Source organism: Emydura macquarii, unplaced genomic scaffold (genome assembly GCF_026122565.2).
Source record: "Emydura macquarii macquarii isolate MOO-44397 ecotype Brisbane River unplaced genomic scaffold, CSIRO-AGI_Emac_v2 contig_3451, whole genome shotgun sequence".
In the NCBI taxonomy this organism is placed as follows: Eukaryota; Metazoa; Chordata; order Testudines; family Chelidae; genus Emydura; species Emydura macquarii.
In genome coordinates this window covers 6,746,943-6,767,868 of record NW_027133588.1, presented here as the reverse complement: position 1 = coordinate 6,767,868, position 20,926 = coordinate 6,746,943, and the positions used below count along the sequence as shown (strand labels likewise).

General features: G+C 41.8%; 1 protein-coding gene across 3 annotated transcripts in view; it reads right to left on the bottom strand.

Annotated features, from left to right (window-relative positions):
- Positions 1 to 20,518, bottom strand: part of OTUD7A (OTU deubiquitinase 7A) — a 227,277-nt gene extending 206,759 nt beyond the window's left edge. For 2 of the 3 annotated variants that reach the window (XR_010917407.1, XM_067534772.1), the window contains exon 1: positions 20,054 to 20,518. The gene's annotated coding sequence lies outside the window, so the exon portion shown is untranslated. Of the gene's footprint in view, positions 1 to 6,170; positions 6,353 to 20,053 lie in introns of those variants that run through there. The other variant, XM_067534773.1, reaches the window with a different exon arrangement.
- Between the last annotated feature and the right edge of the window lie 408 nt (positions 20,519 to 20,926).

Below are 20,926 nucleotides of genomic sequence, written 5' to 3'. Positions count from 1 at the left end.
AAATTATATGGCCTGGGGTACGCAGGAGGTCAGACTGGATGATCCTTTCTGGTTTTAAAATCTAGTGAGTCATATGCTGTGCGTCTCCAAATCAAGGCAATGGCAATCCATTTCAGTCAACACAAAAAGCAAATAAGTCTATTCCCTTAATAGTATATCCGTTAACATTTAAAAATGACACTAGAGAATAACAGAAATTGATGGGGGTTGGGAGGAGGGAAGGGAATATTTTTTAGAACATCTAGTCTATCTCCCCCAACCACTAACGCAGAATTACTCTCTATAGCACATTTTCTAGTCTTTGCCCAATCTAGTTTTAAATGTCTCCAGAAAGGGATTGAAAACAAATAAGTTAGAAAACCTTTTTTTGCACTGCCTGACCATTATTCACATATGAAAGTAAACAATCTGACTGGCTGGCATGGATTTCATTAGGTATAATAATAATAAATTATAATTCTGGGTATTTGATGCAGCACATTTAGGTTCATAATATTAAGAACACTGTAACTGGATAACAAGAAAATATGTTTGTTGCATAAAAGTCTCTTCTCTTAGCTATGATTATTTTGATCCAGAACAGGAATTACAATCAAATTCACAAAACAATGAAAGTATTTTGTTATAGGATATTTAAACAAAATATCACTTATCAAACTAAAAGGAACAGATAAAAATTGAAAAGAATTCCTAACATTTCAATAGGTGTGTGCTTGCTCTTTCTACATGATTACATGAACCAGGATCAAAGAGTATTTCCTATTTAGAAATAAAATCTTCAAGGGTAGATTAAACACAAAGGCTGTGTACTCCTCCAACAGATTTTCTTATACATTAAAAATAAAAGAGGGAAAGCATTGATAATTTTTTAAAAAGTGTTAAAAAGAGAATTGTCATTATTTTAATGTGTGAAGGACATAAATATGTATCTTGCTTCTCTTGCTGTTCTGTATCTTCAGACGCCCAGAACGAATTCCATTTGAGTTATTTTCAGCATTTGCCATACTGCAATGACAAGTTTAACTAAATTACAGCAATATCATCCAGAGTGATCCACTTAGTTTGCGTGGGGATATTAAATTTAATCTAAAAATCATTACACAAGTCTGAATCTTGTCATATTCAATAGAACTGAAGGAGAAGAAGAAAAAGGGGTTACCATTTAGAGCTGAAAGTGTCAACGGATGGAGAGAAAATTGCCCTATCCAGCTCTTCTCTTAAACTCAATCTCCTCCTTTATTCCAGATTTTGGTGTTATCTACAATAGCTCATGAAATTCTCCCTTGTTCTCACAGACATCCAACATTGCCAGCAGTCTTGAATTTGAAGACGCTTCAAGAGACAACTGCATCCTAGCTGGTATAAAAGCACACTTCTGTAAGTATTAAAATTTCAGCAACATTTCCCAGTTAAATTTCCCTCCAAATGCTCAAAACTATTAGCGATATAGTGAATCATACATAATACATACTGAAAAAGAGCATTTGATGTTTGAGTAAGAAGTCTTTATCACTCTATATCTGCCATCATTCAGCTGATTTGAAATATTTTGTAATGTATGAATGGAGCGTCCCTTTTTAAAAAGCTGTTTTATTATACTTATTACCAATGGTGTTGTTTCAATTCTACTAAAAATGTACTAATGATTTCAGGCTTCCTTAAAAAGACAGTAATGAACCAGAAGCAAATCTGGCATGCAGATTATCAATATTCAGACTAATATTCTCTAGAATGTCTAAATATATCATTTTTCCCACTACCTCTATTTTTTCCCCTTAGAGCTTGCGATGAGTACTGACATTATACATGTCACTATACTGGGCCATTTGTACACTTAAGTTGGGAGCAGGAAAAAATGAACAGTCTTGGAAATTAATCTCTAATGCTTATATATAGTAGATCACATTGCCTGTCAAATGTAGAGATCATTAAAATCCTTTTGGATAAAGAGGTCAAATTTATATATAAATACATAATTGTATTGTTGATAAATGAAAATATGGGCAATCAATATTTTACTAATTATATGAGTCTAAGTTGCCTTCATAGACTCAGTCTGTGCCAAAGAATATTCACTTTACTCTTACACTTTTAAGCCAAAGCTTTCCCTTCTGATCCACACTATGGATCTCTCATCAGGAAAGCAGAGCTCCAATGTACATTATACCCTTGTTTCATATGTGCAACAAAAAGAGAACAGAGGTCTGCACTGCAGACAAAAAGAGTTTTGTCCTTAATGCAATATGGTTAACTGAAGAACCATACACCATTAAACAGGCTATTGACACAGGTCCTCCCACCTTTTCACTGTGGAAAGGGAACTGGGGGTCATAGCGGGTTACAAGCTAAATATGAATTAACAGTGTAACATCTAACACAAAGCAAAAATCATTCTGGGATGTATTGGCAGGAGTGTTGTAAGCAAGACATGAGAAGTAATTCTTCCCATCTACTCCACACTGATACGGCCTCAACTGAAGTAGTGTGTCCTGTTCTGGGTGCCACATTTCAAGAAAGATGTGGGAAAACTGAAAAAAGTCAAGAGGATGGCAACAAAAATGATACAAGGTCTAGAAAACATGAGCTATGAGGAAAGATTGAAAAAATTGGGTTTGTTTAGTCGGGAAAAAAGAAGACTGAGGGGGGACATGAGAACAGTTTTCAAGTTCATAAAAGGTTGTTACAAGAAGGAGGGAGAAAAATTGTTCTCGTTAACCTCTGAGGATAGGACAAGAAGCAATGGGCTTGAACTACAGCAAGGGTGGTTTAGGTTGGACATTAGTAAAAACTTCCTAACTGTCAGTGTAGTTAAGCACTGGACTAAATTGCCTAGGGAGAATGTGGAATCTCAGTCATTGGAGGTTTTTAAGAACAGGTTAGACAATCACCTGTCAGGAATGGTCTAGAAATAATACTTAGCCCTGCCTTGAGTGCAGGGAACTGGACTAGAAGACCCCTTGAGGTTCCTTCCAGACCTACGATTCTAACCTATTTGCCAGCATCAGTAGATTGTACTTTAACATGAATAAAAAGCCACCCAGGAGGATATCTACTTTTAGTATGACAAGGATCACAACTAAGGAAGAAGTTAGGTCCATAGGATTACCCTGAAGTTATACAGGCAATTGATATAAAGAGGAGGTTACAAAGGGGTAACAACAACAGTCCATTGTTACAGTGGTAGTTGGTAGTCCGCAGGGTGGCCTCTAGCACAACATCGTAAGATATGGATTTGTGAAACATTTAATGTTATACTCGACCAACAGTCGTCAGTGGGATCAAACCCAAGAGTACCAAAAGCACAAACCACCACCACTGGAGCTAAAGTAGAACTCCTTTATCTACACTGTAGCAGTGGGCTGTTATAACTGCTGGGATCAGCCACCTGATGAAGACATGATCACACACTAGGTCACAGTACTACATACTCCTTGTGTTAAACAAGCTCATCTGGCCACAGTAATACAACTATATTTGAATTACATTTTACTGGCAAGTTCAAAAACTAGCCGAACATTGTAACACCACAGTAAGGGCTATCATGTATGCCAGGATACAGAAAACCGCTTTGAATAGACAGATCTCATTGTTCTGTATTAATTTCCACCTATTTTATTTTGATTCAAAGAGGTGCTGGTTTTGTGTTTGTATTGCAGATCAAGCAGGGTGGACACGTCGACCGAGAGAGATGCTAGACAGATTTCTGAGTATCAGCACAGTCATGGACGTCTGAAGCAATAGCAAAGATAAGGGCATATGTACAGAACAGTGGGTTTCATTTTCAGTTGCTTCCATTTTCACAGGACCATAACTTGGGCAGCTGAACCCTATAGCAGATGATTTTAAACGCATTGTAGATATTTACTGTGGAGAGGCAGCAAGGAGTGGAACAGAGAGAAAAGGCTACCTCTCAATCCCGTTTGATTTTGGAGTCTGGAATAATCCTTTCAGGATTCAGGCTCCAACCATCCCTGGCAAAGCTTTTCAGTTTAGCACCCAAACACAAGCCCCAAAAGTCACTGTATAACTATCTTCACTCCATCTTACCACAGACAGCTCCACCACACCAGCTGGGGGGAAGGCTTAAATTTCACAGATTGGAAAGAATACATGTCCTCAACTAGTATGTCAAGAAACAATGTATGTATTTTTCCCTCAAGGGTTTCAAGAGATCTCCACAGAGGTCTCATGAATCAGCTTGTACACCACACCAGGCGGCCCTGGCATGTGAGTGGTAAACATCTCACTAGCTATCATTCCTACTTGGTGGGACCCTAGTAAGACTGGGGAAGCCTGGCAGCTGCAGGTTTGGCGGTATTATGTGAACCAGCTCTAACTGGAGCCAGTGTAGCTTAATATTTAGAGCACGGGACTGGGACTCAGGAGACCTGGGGTGTATTCCTTGCTCAGCCACTGACCAGCAGAGTGACCTTGCAAAATTCACTTCATCTCCCTGTGCTACAGTTTCCCCACCTGTAAAAAAGGGGATATCAATCCTGACCTCCTTGGTAAAGTGCTTTGAGGTCTGCTGATGAAAAGTAGTATATACAACGCTATGTTATCATCATCATCCCCTCCTCAGAAAATACACATCAGCTCATCCTTCTCCGTCAATTCAGCTGGGTCCTCAGGAACGTGTAACAGAGATGTAAGAGTCGGAAATATCTCAATGCTACAGTTTAAGAAGAATCGCACACCTATAGGCGTGGTCTTAGGTGAACATGTTTAGGGTTAGGATACTGATTGTTGTGCAAGTACAGAAAGTCAGAGAACCCAGAGATGGGTTTGGAGCTGCTGTCAATGGCCCAGATTTTCTGCTTTTCAAAATGGGACTCAGGGGCTTTTCCAATTTCTTACTCCAAGTCTGTCTGTAGTTGAACCTCACCTCGGTAAATAGATTTGTGTCAACTCAAATCTCTGATTTTATTTTTTTACAAAAATAAATGCCCTTTCCTAGAGTCAGCCCAAGTTTTTAAAACATAAAATTTGTAAATGTTTGATTAGAAAACGGACAGTTGTCACTAACCATAGATGTTCACTGCATCAGGTCATGGAGTATTTGGGGCCAAATTCTCTCCTTAGTTACTCATTGACATCTGTAATACTGTATTGGTGTAACTGAGGAGAGAATTTGGCCCATTGGTTCCATTGATTCTAAATGCCACAATTTTCAGGAGAATAGACCCATGCCCAACAAAGAACTGATTAGTGTGTTTGTGTGTAACTAGTAGTATAAAGAATTGTGAATATGCAAGATATGTGTGTGATGTATACTTAAATAAGGTATTTTTCCAGTAATTCTTGCTGGTTTGAAGAATGGACACTAACTTCTTCTGTATTACACAAAGTCTCTCTTATTTAACATGCAATATATGCAGTGACCTAATTTAACAGTGCAAGGCTTGAAGAAAGAAAAAGGAGAGCTGCTATATCCAAATATGTATAGTATCACTGCATTCCAACTGCACAGACAGTGGGAATGTGCAGGACCAATAGAGATAGCAGAACTGTGCATCAACAATTTTACCAAGTAGCCAGTCAGACTGTTTTTGAACAGTCTTATAGAAACAAACAAAAATTAGAGCAAGTTCTCTGGGAAATTGTTCTTAGGGTCTAAGTATTTTGTGCATCAAAAGGGTTTTTGAAAAACATATTTCAAAACAGTAAACAAGCATTGGCTATTCCTAGAAAAGGCTAGTGTTTAGATCACGGAACTGGATATCAGGAGCAAAAAGTCCAGCTCTGTCACTGATTATTACATGATCTTGGGCAACTCACTTAACCTCTTTCCGTGTTTTTTCCCATTTGTAAGGTATGAACAATACAAATCATGCCCCTACCCACAAAATGCCATCATGAGAATTAAATATCTGCACATTGTTTTGAATAAGTATTATTATTCCTCCATAACTCATTCTTTGTTACTTAAACATGAGCTGTTGAAAGGTCATACTTGGCTAGAACATCTGTAATAACATTGCAGATAGATTTGGTTCATCTTATTTATCTTCATAACAAGAACAAACCCTATTCTTATTATTATGCTAAAAGAAAAAGAAAGATTACATACAGTGCTTATTATTTCAAATGATAAAATTTTGAGTGTTGTCCATCACCTATTACATTTTACTCAGGGTAACAGTAAAAAACATAAGATAAACATAAGTTACCATTTGTTTGTTGAAGTGCTGCTCTTCTAGTGTTCAGGATTTCTTTGCATCAAGTAGATTAACTATAAAATAATCTCCTCTTTGAGCTGTGACATACCCTAATATGAGTGCTAAAAAAGGAAGAGGACTAGGAATTGGGAAAACGTAGTCATTTGTTTTCTCCTTTAAACAAAGTGCCTTTCCATAACCATCACCAAGAAAGAATGCAACAGCAATGAGCAAACACATGTATATGGAGCTACAGTCTGTATACTGTGTTCCAGGAAAACATGCCTAGTACATTGATAGGGTCACTCAGCGTTCAGCGTGCATCATTTGAAATGAGAAGAGGAGCTTTTTTAGGAGGGTTTTTTTTTTTTTTAAATACTTCCCAAAGCAAGTATCCGGCGCTTGATTAAATCTGCTGTTTTCAAGAGGCAAAACTTTTGCCCTTCCCAAGCAGCCTATTGATCTGCCATTCACTGCTTTAGGACTGCAGGGTTTGAAACTAAAATGCTAATCTCCAGGGAAGTGCTATTTATGAGCTAAATCATCCCCTACATGAGCACTTTCCATATCAGGGTCAGTGAATGTCACAAGTTTGTGCTCCAGACATTTTCTTATCATTTCAGTAGGGAGGGAGCATGGCTTCCACTCCACAGAATGGACAGGGTATTCCTTGAGATCTGCCAGACACCCAATGCCAAAGACATGGCCTACCAGCCACCCTCACTGCTCCCCAGCCCTTTGGCAAAATAGCTCCCAAGGAGCATCAGACATACACTTGCGTAAGTTAATGGTGACTGGGTCCTTTCCTCCTTGGTTGAGTCATATTAAATTGTTAATCTTAGATTTTGCTAGGTGCAAACAGACAGGAATCCTTTTTATGAAGCATCAGTTCATATGTTATTACTACTTATATAAGATTAGTTGAGACATACATAGTCACTATTTCCTTTGTATCCACAGCTGCAAATAGCATGAAGAACAATGTTAGATGTCCTCTGAACCCCCTTCTCATAAAAATAAGGCATTTACTGTGGGGAGATAAAATATGAAATTTGAGTAAGGGTTTATTTAAGGCTTGCACACATTCACCTACTGACAAATAGGTCACACACAGAAATGTTCTTTCATTTTAGGAAGAGATGTGGGTTCTCTTCCATGGAAACAACATTTAACTATGAAATTATCTATCCATATCTCTAGATTATCAATACATGAGATAAAAAAAAAATCTAAAGGCTGAATGGGTTGCTATTTTCTGTTCCCTTAAGGAGAAAATACTCCTCCCCGCCTTGATTTAAATAAACTTTGTTATGATGACAAACTGGAAAGAAAGCAAAATACAGTGGCTTTATTTCTCAAATCTCTCTTTCATAAAGGGCACAAAGACTTGATCAACTAGATTAAAAAGAAATTTTCAAAACATTACCATATGACTTTGGCATGAAAATTAATCTCATATGGTTGTAGAAGCTAATGATTTATATTTTCAAGTTAATTGAGGTCCAGACTGCAGTGGCAGGTTGTTTTGTGTCAGGAATAGCATAACCCTGCTGCATGCTGCTTTTAACACTGGTGGAGAGGAGTCAAGCTGGGAACATTTAAAATGGATGCACATCCTTCAGGTTTACTGGTATGAGTATGTGTTTGCTTATCTGCTGGGCTGCCAGAACTATGACCCCACAACCGTTAATAAGCTCACTTCAGTGAGTGCCAGTGAACAAGGGACTGCTGAACACATAACAAGAGCTTGCTTGAAATAAGATCCTCCTGGATCACAAGCAATGAAGAGTTTGCAACTCATGCTTAGTCACAAACGAGGCAATTCAAGCAAATCTGGGACCCACTGCAAAGCCATACTATTGGGTTTCCAAACTGCAAGTCCTAGGATTTCATGTGTCACCTATCTGCCCAATCCTTCTTTCCTAGCTGGAAAGGTTCTCCCTCAGGTGGGTGGAGGTGTGGGAACAGGTGTCAGGCTCTTAGTTCTAGGTGGCCAGGCCTGGTGGTTGAAGTGGTGGTCAAAGACGTAGGGCCGATAGCAGCGCTGACCCTGGGATCTGGGACAGACTGTGGGTCAGAACTGGGGTCACAGTCCACGGAGAAGCCAACTCGGGATTGCAGTCAGTCAGGAAGCAGGCTGAATGTCGAAGCTGGGTTGGAGTCAGCCCAAGGGTCTAGGGGGTGAGCAAGCAGCTGCAGGGCTGGAGCAGGTCAGGGGAAGGCAGGAACGAGGCTGAAACAGGCTGGAAAAAGGCTGAGGCCAGGCTGGAGGCAGGAACAGAAACCAGATCAGGAGCAGGCTGGACACCGCCAGGTGGCAGGAGCGTTCCTGTCCAAGTAGTGCTATTGCACAAACTAACTTGAAGGTCTGGGGGTCAGTGAAATACCTGTGCCTGGGGGTCAGCTGACCCAGGCCCTGCTCCGAGGTAAGTTGCACCAGTCTGAGGGCTAAGCCTCTGAAGGCTGTGCTTGTGAGATAAGTCAATGCAGCGGAGTTGCGGCAGCATGCCTGAGCGACAAGTCACTCACTACAGGCCCTGTCGGATGGGTGAGCCATTGCAGCTATTGAGTTGCACCTGCCCACGTCTAAAGACCTCTTCCTTGGTCTAAGAAAAGGAGCTACTGGACCCATGGCTCAAATAATGGCAGTGAGGGTCACAGGGTCAAAAGCCGGGAGCCAGAGGGAGGACACCGAGCAGAGAACCCCGGACAGTGCCCACTGCTCCTTGAAGGCAAAGGTGTCCAGGGAGCCAGTGGATGCAGCCCAGAGGAACTCTGCCTAGAGATGTGACTTCAGGGAGGAGCGGAATAGGCCCCACAGTCGCAGAGCACCTCCCTGTCCAGCATCCTCCTCCTGGAGGAGCTTGACAAGGTCTTCTGACTTCGTGGGACCACAGATGGAGTGTGCATAGAGCAGGTGGGGTGTGTGTGTGTGTGTGGGGGGGGGGGGGGGGGGAGAGTGCAGCCAGAACCTGAGGAGAAGGTTCTGGAGGAGCTGGAAAAGGGGCTGCAACCTGGCACACTTGCGGTAGATGTGTGTCAGGGTTTCCCCCATGCTGCAGAAAGGGGATGAACCGCTCCAGGTACTCGCCCATGCTCAGGGCTCAGCGAAGGAGCTGCCAACTAACATCCCCAGCATGGAGGTGAGTCGTTGCAGCCGAGTGAGCAGCCCTGGTTTGGCTGTGGGTTTGCCTCACAGTAGGCCACCTGTACATGAACCCGCTGGCTAGGTCTGGAGGCATTTAAGGGAATAGGGGATAGAGAATGCCTGTTTAATAGGAGGTAATAGAAACCCATGATGTAATCCCTGGTCAGAACACAATAGATAACAACAGACCTTATGACATTTAGCATTATGACATTTACATATGCCTTTTCTCTGCAGTACTCTTATCTGCCTCAGTGCTAGAAAAATGTTTGCACGATACAGAATGAAGGGAATATGAACCTATTAACTGGGAAGAATTGCAGCCCTCAGTAAGTGCAGTCTTTCCAGGAAGGCCTTCCTCCTGAAAGAAAGAACCATGAAGCACTGTAGTTGAACAAGTTGCATTACCCAGTCAGGGTCTCCGAAGTCCTCAGTGATTTTTTTTTCTCTTCACAGTGATGCAGAGGGATAAGCGCTACCCAGCAATGGATTTACCACACTTGCTCTTTGGGCATCAATGCCTGAACAAAAGAACACCTAATTCTTCAGCTCATTCTGTCCCACTCTCCGTCAAGCCACAGTGCTCTTGCTTCCTGGACTCCTTTACCAAAGAAACTTTTCGTCAGAGGGAGAAGACAGACACGGGGGTTTCCACATGAGATTATGTGCGAACAGCATGATCTAGTCAGCAGGGCCCTGCCTTGGGACTCCAGAGCCATGGGTTCTATTCCTGAGTGGGCTGCTAACCTGCTGTGGACTTTGGTTAAGTTGCTTGACTTCTCTGTGCCTCTCTTTCCCCTCCCACTCTCTTGTTCATTCAGGCTCCACACTCTTCAGGGCAGGGACGGTCTCTCACTATGTGTTGCAGAGCACCTAGCATAATGAGGTCCCTGGTCTCAGTTGGGACCAATAGGCGCTACTATAACAATATTATTTATTTGTATTATGTTCTTGTGCATGCTGCTTGTTATGACTTCCATGCTTAGCTGACTACAAAAATGAAATTTGATGGACGTTTTAGTGGGTTTAATATGAACTAAATTGCTGTCACCTTGGCTAACGGGCCCAGGGTTATCTATCTGCCTTCACACCCAGGGATTTAAGTAGGGTGCTCTGGAGGAGATCAAGTTAGAGTTTTCCATCAAAGAGAGAGTCCTAGATTATGAAGGCCAGAAAGAACCATTCTGATCTATTCTAACCACGTCCAATGATTTCTGCATCAACCCTATTGCTTCTAGTGGAGCTATAAACTCTCTTTTAGAAAGGTGTCCTGTCTTGATTTAAAGATTACAAATGATGGTGTATCCACCACACCCCTCATAAATGGTTCCAATGGTTAGTTACCTTCACTGTTAAAAGGTCACACCATTTCTAGTCTGATTGTGCCCAGCTTCACTTCCAGCCATTGGCTCTCGTTATGCCTTTTTCTACTAACAGAAATCCCTTTCCCATGTAGGTATTTGAAAATTAATCTGCTCCCACGCACTCCATTCCCCTGATAACTGCTCTGGAGATTGTAGACAACCATCCAAAGATGGGAAGAACAAAGGTTTATATGTTTATTTACAAGCCAACAAAATTGGAGGGTAAATATTTACAGGAATAAAGAAAGGAACCAGACATCCTAAAACCACGACCAAAAGAACAAGACAACTTTAATATTAGCTAAATACAGGAAAAATAAAAGTTATAATTAGCAACGAACATTTAATCTCCAGAAATAAGATTCCTATGCTAGGTGGAGATATGGCTACTACAGCTGCACAGAATTGTTCTAAAAAATTTAAATTTCATCATAAAAAATGTGCAATTTCTCTCTCACCCCCACTTTCTGACCAGCTCCAATTTCCACTGGTCCCTTTCACTAGGTGCTAGTACTTAGTTACCCAGCAGCCTAATTGTGCCACGACATGCAGTTCATTAATCCTATTTCTCTGAATTCCAAGGACTGAATCTTCTACCATTAGATCTGGCTTGTTAGTCCTTAACCCACTTTTACCCAAGGCAAATTACAACCTCCAACTGGGTTTACCAGTTGAAAATTTCAGCTGATGGACTGCATATCAGAATCCCTTGATGACACTAAAAAGGCATTCAGCTAACCAAACACTCCACTGCACCTGGCAGAATTAACTCTCATAATATTTATTTTCTTAGCACACCAAAGTTGAAGGAAGCATAAAGTAAGATTCTTGGACCTCTTTTGTTTCCTCCTCAGTCTCACCATGAATAGGGATCATATTATTAATCCAACTGTCTTGATTCAATTTCACTTTGGGCTGTTGCATTCTATCTACTAACATTTTTCTGTAGTTTCTCTTTGATAGGTTACTCTGCACTTCCTGCCCTAACATGTACAGTGCTGCCATCGCTAAAGCAGCCTCAGCTTCCGTCCCTGAGCTGGGTGGTGTGGAACATGATTGTCTGTCCTATTCAAATGAGAGAGAAAGAAATCAGTGAAACACTTTGAGAGCCTTCTGGAGGAAGACAACAGCATAAATGCGGGCAATTATTTCCAAGCACATCTGAGGCTCTGACCCCAACCATTTAGTGATTAACAGAAATTAGAAATTTTACCACAGCACTAACATCCAGGAGAATTGTAACTATAAACAGGTACTTCTATACAACTGTGGCCCTGACAATGTATTTGTATAAAACAAACTTGTTGCTATGAAACTTTCTACTGTGAACTAATGCACAGTCCTGAAAAGATCTACAATCTCAAGTGCTCTTTTAGTACAAGGCAAAAAACAGCTATCAGACCTAGCTCTGAAATTCACTTCTCCATGCTGCTGCCCCAACTCAAGGAAGAAGTAATTAATGTAGCAAACTGTAAGCAAAATCATAAGATGACCCCTTTCTCTTTAAAGAACCCCATTTTTTCTCTGGGTAGGCAAATGAAAGGTGTAAAGAGGAGATGCACTTTTTGTCAACAAAAGTAGAACCAAACCAGTGTTTGCTGATATTCAGTTGAGAGAGAATTTAAAATTGAAATCAGGAAAAGAGTTAATTAAGATCACACATTCACTTTTTCACAGGTGCAGAGGGACAAGAGTCTGGTGAGGGACAGGATTAACAAGAGTAATGTATGCTGTGACCCATGAGAGGAGGCCAAGTAGGAGACAACCTGATTAATTTAGGGTGATATTGTAGCTGCAGGATGAAGGCTGAACCTATCTGCTGTATTAGATTCTGGAAGGTAGTAATTTTAGGATAGGGTTACCAATACCAGTAGCCTAAGTGTTCAAAAATCATGAGTCAGGACTCAAAAGATCACAGGACTGGCTTAAAAATCATGTGATTCTGAAAATTAATAAATGCTGGGTCTTATTTGCCCTCTGCTTTTTGAGACTTAGTGTTTGTTTTCAGACTCTCTCTGCACTCATACATGCTAGAAACTTTTCTTAATGAAGGCTGAGATTCAAATGCAGTCACCTGTCGCCCGGACTCTGGAGCTTTAAACAAAACACATCTGAGAGGTGGCAAGACTGGATAACTTCACATAAGTTGCAAGTGTGTGATAGCTTGGATCCTCAAATCAGTGCTGCAGGGATGACGGGGTCTGGGCTAGCGCCCCTGACATTGATTCCAGACACCAGTATCGATAGTTGAAATACAATCAGTGTAACAAAAGAGAATCAACATTCTTTTACTGTGTGCTCACTCACTGCAAAGATTCTGATTTTCCCTTGATGGACTAGTCAATACATACAATTACTCAGTAAAATACTACTGGAGCTTTCCTATATGCTCTTTGATCCTAAGAGAAACACAGAAAGATAGGGCTAGAAGGAACCTTGGGAGGTCAGTAAATCCAGCCCACCCTGTGCTGAGGCAGGACCAAATAAATCTAGACCACCCCAACAGGTGTTTGTCCAACCTGTTCTTAAAAACCTCCAGTGATGTGGATTCCACAACCTTCCTTAGTAACCTGTTCCAACACTTAATTACCTTTATAGGTAGAAAGTTCTTCCTAATATCTAACCTAAATCTCCCTAATTTCAGATTAAGATGATTACCTCCTGTCCTAACTTCAGTGGACATGCAGAACAATTGACCCCCTCCTCTTTGTAACAGCCCTTAACATATTTGAAGACTTAGGTCCCCCTTCAGTCTTTTTTCCTCAAGGCTACACATGCCCAGTTTTTTAAACTTTTCCTCTTAGGGTCAGGTTTTTTAAATCTTTTATCATTTTTGGACTCTCTCCAGTTTATCCACATCCTTCCAAAAGTGTTGCATCCAAAACTGGACACAATACTCCTGCTGTGGCCTCATCAGTGTTGAGTAGAGCAGGACAACTACCTCTCATGTCTTACATACGATATTCCTGTTAATACGCCCCAGAACGTTAGCTTTTTTTGCAACTGCATCATATTCATTACAACCCCCAGCCATTTCAGTTGTGCATTTGATTTTTCCTTCTTAAGTATTTGGTAGTTTATTGAATTTAGTCTTGTTGATTTCAGACCAATTCTCTAAATAGCAAATGGCATTTTGAATTCTAATCCTGTCCTCCAAAGTGCTTGCAACTCCTCCCAGCTTGTTGTCATCTGTAGAATTTATAATCTTCACTCCATTATCCAAATCATTAATGAAAATATGGCCTATTACCAGACTCCAGACTGACCCATGCAGGAACCAACTAGATACGCCCTCCCAGTTTGACAATGAACCATCGATAACTAGTGTTTGAGTATGATCTTTCAACCAATTATATGCCCACCTTACAGTAATTCCAGCTAGACCACATTTCCCTAGTTTGCTTATGAAAAATATCATGTGGGGCTGTATCAAAAGCCTTACTAAAATCAAGCTGTATCACAGATTGGAAAGGAGGAACACAGCAGAATGCTGAGAAACTGCAAAATACAAAGATTGATGCAAAAAAAAAAAAGAGCTACCTGAAACTAAAAAGTTGTAGTCCATCCTCCATATAGACAGAACAGTAGTTTAAGTGTCACATTTAAAATATAGAAATTACGCCCAGAGATCAGAGATAGCACAACTCAGAATATTCTGACTGATGAAATTTTAAACAATGTGAAATATTCTGATTCCACCCCAATACGTTCAAAATTATTAGTAGTTTTGCCCATTCTGAAAATAAAGATTAACATTCCTGATATGGCAGTATTTAAAAATACTTTCACCAAGCAAGTTCATGCATTGTTTAGCTAAAGTAATCAGTGTTACATTACAACACTTCCAAGCACACTGCTTTCCAGTTTCTTTATGGGTAAAGTAGAACATCAATAATTAATGATTTTGGGAAACCTATTTAAATTGAAATATAAATGTAATTGATTTAAAAACTAAAAGAGGAAGTACCATCATTGTATGTAAAGCAATAAAAACTAAGCAAGGTGCACGTATATAGACAAATTTACTAAGCAGATTACTGAATCCAGTAGGTCTGGAGCCACATACATTGTATTTAAAGATATCCAATTCCAAAAATCAAGTTAAATTGATAAAATGCTTAATGTTCTGAATAGTGGCTCTATATATGAACTACTCGGTCTCAATTTATTAGACTATACCAAAGGTTGAAGGCTGAAGCTAACCTTTAAAATGACACATGATCCAAAACACAGAAAACATTGATGGGTTAAAAAACAAATCTAATTTCCAAGTAAACAAGAGCCAGGTGACCCATTCCTCATCCCACTGCAGTCAGTAACAGCACTCCTAAGCCCAGCAGGATACTGTGACTAGTTCTGGTGTTCACAATTCAGAACAAATGTTGATAAATTGGAGAAGGTTCAAAGATGAGCTACGAGAACGGTTAAAGGATTGGAAAATGTACCTTATATAGTGAAAGACTCAAGAAGATCTTGATCTATTTAGCTTAACAAAACGGCGGCTAAGGGCAGACTTGTTCATAGTCTATAAGTACCTACATGGGGAACTAATATTTAATAATGGGCCTTCAGTCTAGCAGCAAAAGGTATACCATGACCCAATTGCTGAAATCTGAAGCTATACAAATTCAGACTGGAAATAAGGTGTAAATTTTTAACAGTGAGAGTGACAATCATTGGAACAACTTACCAAGGGTTGTGGAGGATTCTCCCTCACTGACAATTTTTAAATCAAGGTTGTATGTTTTTCTAAAGAACATGCTCTAGGAATTATTTTGGGGAAGTTCTGTGGTCTGTGTTATACTAGATGATTACAATGGTCCCTTCTGGCCTTAGAATCTATGAATTTCTTGGCAATTACTATTTATATCTAGATTTGCACTGAACATTGTGTCAAGGAAAGAAATTGTAAAGACACAACATTCCCCCGTGAAGGAAACAAACTCAAAATGTATTCTGTAAACTGCATTGAAAAATAAATTTTCAAGCTACTTTAAATAAATTCAAAAAGTCTTCAGTTGTTAGATTTGTGAATTATTTTGTTTAGATCAAAATTTGTTTTAAAATGCTGATGGATAACAAAGAACTGTATAGAGAAGTGATAAGCAAGTCCAAATGAACCAATAATATCTATTACTCACATACCTTTCAGACTTCAAGGCTTGAGTTTAAAATACTTAGCAAGATAATAAAAATAATCCTAAATAACGTTGTATTTAAAGAACAAAAAGAATAATGTTTAAAAATAATTAAATATACAACCTAATAGTCTGTTTACTTCAAACATAAAAGCTCATCAATGGCTCATCCAAAAAATACATGACTTGATGAGTACTGATAATGTCAGTGACCCGGTAAAATTACAGCAAAAGACTGCTATTGAGAGCCACTTGTATGACAGATACCCTAATGCACTTAGTACTGACTTCAAAATAAAGCATTGAAAGAAGAGCCAGAATCTAAAGGAAACTCAGAATAAGGCTTGAAACACATCACAACTCATTTTGTTCCTTCAAGTTTTTTAAAATCCATCAAATATAATTTTGCTATGAAGACAATGGAAAACAGCAAGTTAGCAAAAATGTTTGCATGTCCAGTCCCTGTACATTTAAGAAGTTTCTCATTTGGATCTTTTTTGGTTAACATTTGGTGAAGTCTGGAGGACAGCAAGTAAAGGTGAAGGACTGTAACAACCACAGTTAACAACAAATGCTTTCTATTTACAAAGCACAGGCTAATCGTTCTGCCAGTAAAACCCAAATATGACTACCCAAGGAACAGAAAACTTATTTGCTATTGTATGGCATAATCATGAGCAACACTGTGGCAGAGTTTGTGTTGAATTAGCTCACCTGTCTGTAGGGTAAAATTCACTCCTACATGAAGTCCCTGCTTAAGGTCTCTGCACCACTTAAGTCCCACGTAAGCCTTACTCAAACTGGTTAAATTTCACTCCTACTGAAAACAGAGGACTAGATGCTTAGGTGGGGTAAGTCAACATATTCCTGTTGAGATCAACAGAGCACCACCGTTTATCTCATCTTGAATGTCTGTATCATCTAGTTTTACACAGTGGAACAGATTTCTTCACACACATTTATGCTGCTAAACTGGTGCATGCTAAAAGGAAAATTAAAGTACATTCAAACACAAAGACCATGCCAGCTAAAAAAATAGCCTCCCACTCTCTCAATACAGCCCTCACTTTTCTGACAGCAAGATTTGATATTTTAGCAGCTTGATATTTTCTTAACTAAAGTGTCAGATTTAATTTCCATTTAATATATTTTTCTGTACCCAAATAAAAAAGGGACACTGTCAAACACAAGTCAGTAAAATTTGAGGTCTAAATTACCTGGTGGCAAATGTTCTACAAATTTTTACTCCAATTCTCCTTTCCCAGTCCCAACTCCATCTTCATCTCCATGAATACATGAATTGCAGGCTCACGAAAAATAAAGTTTTGTTGTCCTCCTGTTAGCAGTACAGAAATCACTATTTCTAAGGCTGCCAGGAGATCTCTTACGATACAAAACTACATCACCACCACAATATTATTTCTAGCTGATGAAATTAAGAAACCTAATTTTATCCAAATAGAAAGAGACAGACATAAAAAAATAAAGTTTCTAAGAGGGCAAGACAATCAAGATTAACAAAAATACAGTGACAAACAGTTGTCAAGGTACTAAAAAAATGTAACATATTTTCACTTACACAGGTACTATACCGAAGAACTCTATCCAGGTATCAAATGATATGATGCAGCACTGCACACTAGTAAGAACTGAGATAGGCTGTTTAGCTAGGTACATATTAAATTTTATCAAATCCATAACAGCCTTAATAATAAAATTGACAAATAAAATGTTGACTATGGTTTTAAAAACATCACTTACATTTTAAACCTTGTCTATATACAGACAACCTGGGTTCACTAAAACTGTGTGTTGTGGAATGGTACTTTATGCCATCTCATATCTTAAGTATTCTGATTTATAGTAATATAGTTACACTGAGGACTAGCATGGCAATGATTAGTATAGTTGTATGTATCTGTCCTTCCTACCAGCAGGTATTAAGTTTCTTGAGTGAGGGTGCATATAGTAATCGTACATATACCTCTAGCTGGTAACCCACTGAACAAGCACCGTATGGCCACTAGCAGTACCAGTTTTCCTTAAGCAAACTGGAGGCCCACTGATGGCGTTGTGGACATGGGTCCACTCGGAACGGAAGTGTGACCCCCTAACTCAGCTCACACATACAACCAAACAGTAGTGGCTTTCAGCCACTACCAACCATAGCAGAATCTGAACTGCTAGACCAAAGGTGTATGCACCTGTATCCCAACTCCCACAAGCCACCTTTTTCAAATACAGTTACCTCTTTGTGACTTGGTGAACAACAGGTTCATTGTGCTCTATTTATGTAACAAACTATTAGCCTATTACAGCTGACCACTGTAACGCTTACGCCCATATGATACTTTCAAGAGCCATCCTTGTATAAGAAAATTAAACTGTTGCACAGATGATTGGGTTTCTTGTAAACTATATACATCGAAATGCAGAATCATGAAAAAGCAAAGCTCAAGAAAACGTTATTTCAATACTATATCACATTAAGTTCTCGGCACTAGCACTTTCATGGGTTCCCTCCTTTTGGGTTGCTCTGCTCTTGTCCCACATTAGGTCCTTACAAAGCTGAGATGTGACTGTAATAAACAAATGTCCCAGAGGGAGACAGGTCATGACGGACCATGGGCTCTTTGAGCCACATGCTACGCTCAGATAAGCGAGCTTTACTTTGATTTACGCCACTGAGAGTTGTGCATGTGCATCTGAGCACTGAATTTGGCCCTTACTTATCAGATAAAGGGAATAATCTAATCAACTCATACAGAGAGTAGAAAATGGGCCCCCAAACATTTAGGTTCATATTTCAGGAGTGAAAAGAAAATAGATTACAACCTCCCTCCCCTACCATAAATGTTAATAACTGATCATAAATAATACAATACTTTGCATTTCTACATCACCTTCTAGCCAAGAGTCCCAAAACACTTCACTAATGTTAAATTTATGCCACACCAATCTTTTCCAAATTCAATGTCAACCATTTGAGCTGGTTTTGTGGTAGGTCGATTTTCTTTAAACCTGTTCACAAGGCATTTCAGTTTCTTTAGGGCTAGTGTGTGTTGACTGTGGATTGACTTTAGTGTTAGAGCCAAGCACATTATATCCAAAGTATTTTCAATCAATTTATGCAACATAGGTACCCTGATCATCAGTTTCAAGTATCAGCCTCAGCTGCTAAAGGTCACATAAAAAATTAGAAAGGTTGAATTTTGTTCATGTTTAAATAGTTTTTGTCTGAAGGATATATTGGAAGTTGGTGCACGGTTGAGGTGTGGCGGACACGAGAGTTTATTAAACGATGACGTCACTGACTGCCAAATTTGAAGGGGCATCCAAGGGACAACAGAACAGATTTCCACCCCTCTCCTCCTGTCCCTTACAGAGCTGGTGGAGAAGGGTAGGGTGTGTACAACATTGGCCAGCGGTGGGGATAATGTTTTGATAAAAACCACAGCACAGCAGTCAACATTTTGTTCTTTTATTTCCAGTTACTGTGCCTTGATATGCTGTGTGTCTCTCTTTCATAGGGGAAGATAATGAGCCTCTAAAAGCCTAGAGATGCTTGAAGCATTAAGGGAAGTGTAGGGCTAGGGAGACGTTTAAATTCAAATGACGGGAAATGGTTTGTACCTTGCTGCATTATGTTTGATATGCACACGATATCTCACTGCATTACAAGTCACACTGTAAACTCTGACGGATGTTTTTTTCACATGGAGCCTGACCCTTTCCCTTTTGTCGGTCTTGGGGGGGGGGGGGGGGGGGGGGGGCGGACCATCTATCCGTGAATGCCTCCCTCACAAATGGCCTGTGAAGGTCTCGCAGCAGGGGTCATCCCTTGCACATGCCGGCTTCCTACCCACACAGGGAGGACACGGCCGAGAAGCAGGCTGCTTCCATTCCCCCATCGGATCAAGCCGCGAACACAGATTCTGCAATGCAGAATCCCTTCCAGGAGCTCGCTGGGGAAGGGGGGGGGGGGGGGGGCACTGCCTGCCTTTCCAGAGGCAAGGCTTCACGCACGGTTACGAAATAGGGGGCTCTGCCCTATTGCCCCCCCATCCCATCCCGGAGAAAGGCCGGTGCTACTGGTGCCTGCTGCCCGCTGGGCAGGATTTGGGCTCGGAGCCGCCAGCGCACCTGTCCCGTCCCGTCCCCCGTGCGGCAGGGACACCTGCCCTGCCGTGCGCAGCCCCAGCCGGCGAGGAGGAGGAGGAGGAGGAGGGAGAAGCTGCCTCTTACCTGCTCCTGCCGGCTCGCCCTGACTACCCGAGCTCCATCCTCCTCCGCCGGCGGTGGGGCGGGACCGAGATCCGCGGGGCGCCCCTGCCCCAGCTGCTGCTTTCAGTCACTGGGTCCCGCCCGGGGGAGCAGCTGCTTCTCGCCTCCTCGCCCTGCAGAAGGAGAAAGGCAGCGAGAGCCCCGGCCCGGCCCGGCCCCTCCCCGCCGCCTGCCGCCGCCGCCTCCCCGTGAAGTCACCGGCGGCACGGCCCGCCCCCTCCTCGCCCTGCAGAGCCGGAGAGGAGCGGAGGCGAGGCGGGCGGCCCAGCGCGGCTCGGCTCGGCTCGGCTCCTCCCCGGCCGGGCCGTGGTGGGACGTGCCGGGTGCCGGCCGGGGGAAGACAGACAGAGAGGGGCGACCTCGCCCGGCTGGGGACGCCGGAGCGGTACTAGCTCCTCTGGGCCCGCCGCCGCCGCGAGGCCGGGCCAGGCAGGCAGGCTGGGCGCTGCAGGAGCGGAGCCGGCTCGGCAGCGCGCGCCGGCCTCGTCCGGGTCCCCGCGTGCCGGAGCGCGGGGTGCTGCCGAGCGAGCGCGCGCCGGGCGGGAGGAGGGAGGCAGGGCCCGGGCTGCTGCTGCTGCAGCTGGGCTCGAACCTGCGGCGAACACTCAGGTGCACCGAGCGAAATCCGCGCCGCGGGTGGGGTGGGGTGGGAGGATTCGGGCCTTAAGTCCTGCGGCGGCCTCCTAGCGCTTATGCACGGGGCAGGGCTGAGCCCCACGTCTCCCTTTTCCTCGGGAGGGCTCTGGCGAGGCCATCAGTACTGCCGTCGGGAGGCCCCAGCTTCCTCGGGAGTTTGTATTATTTGCTTGACGCCCCCTACTGCAGGCCAACTTC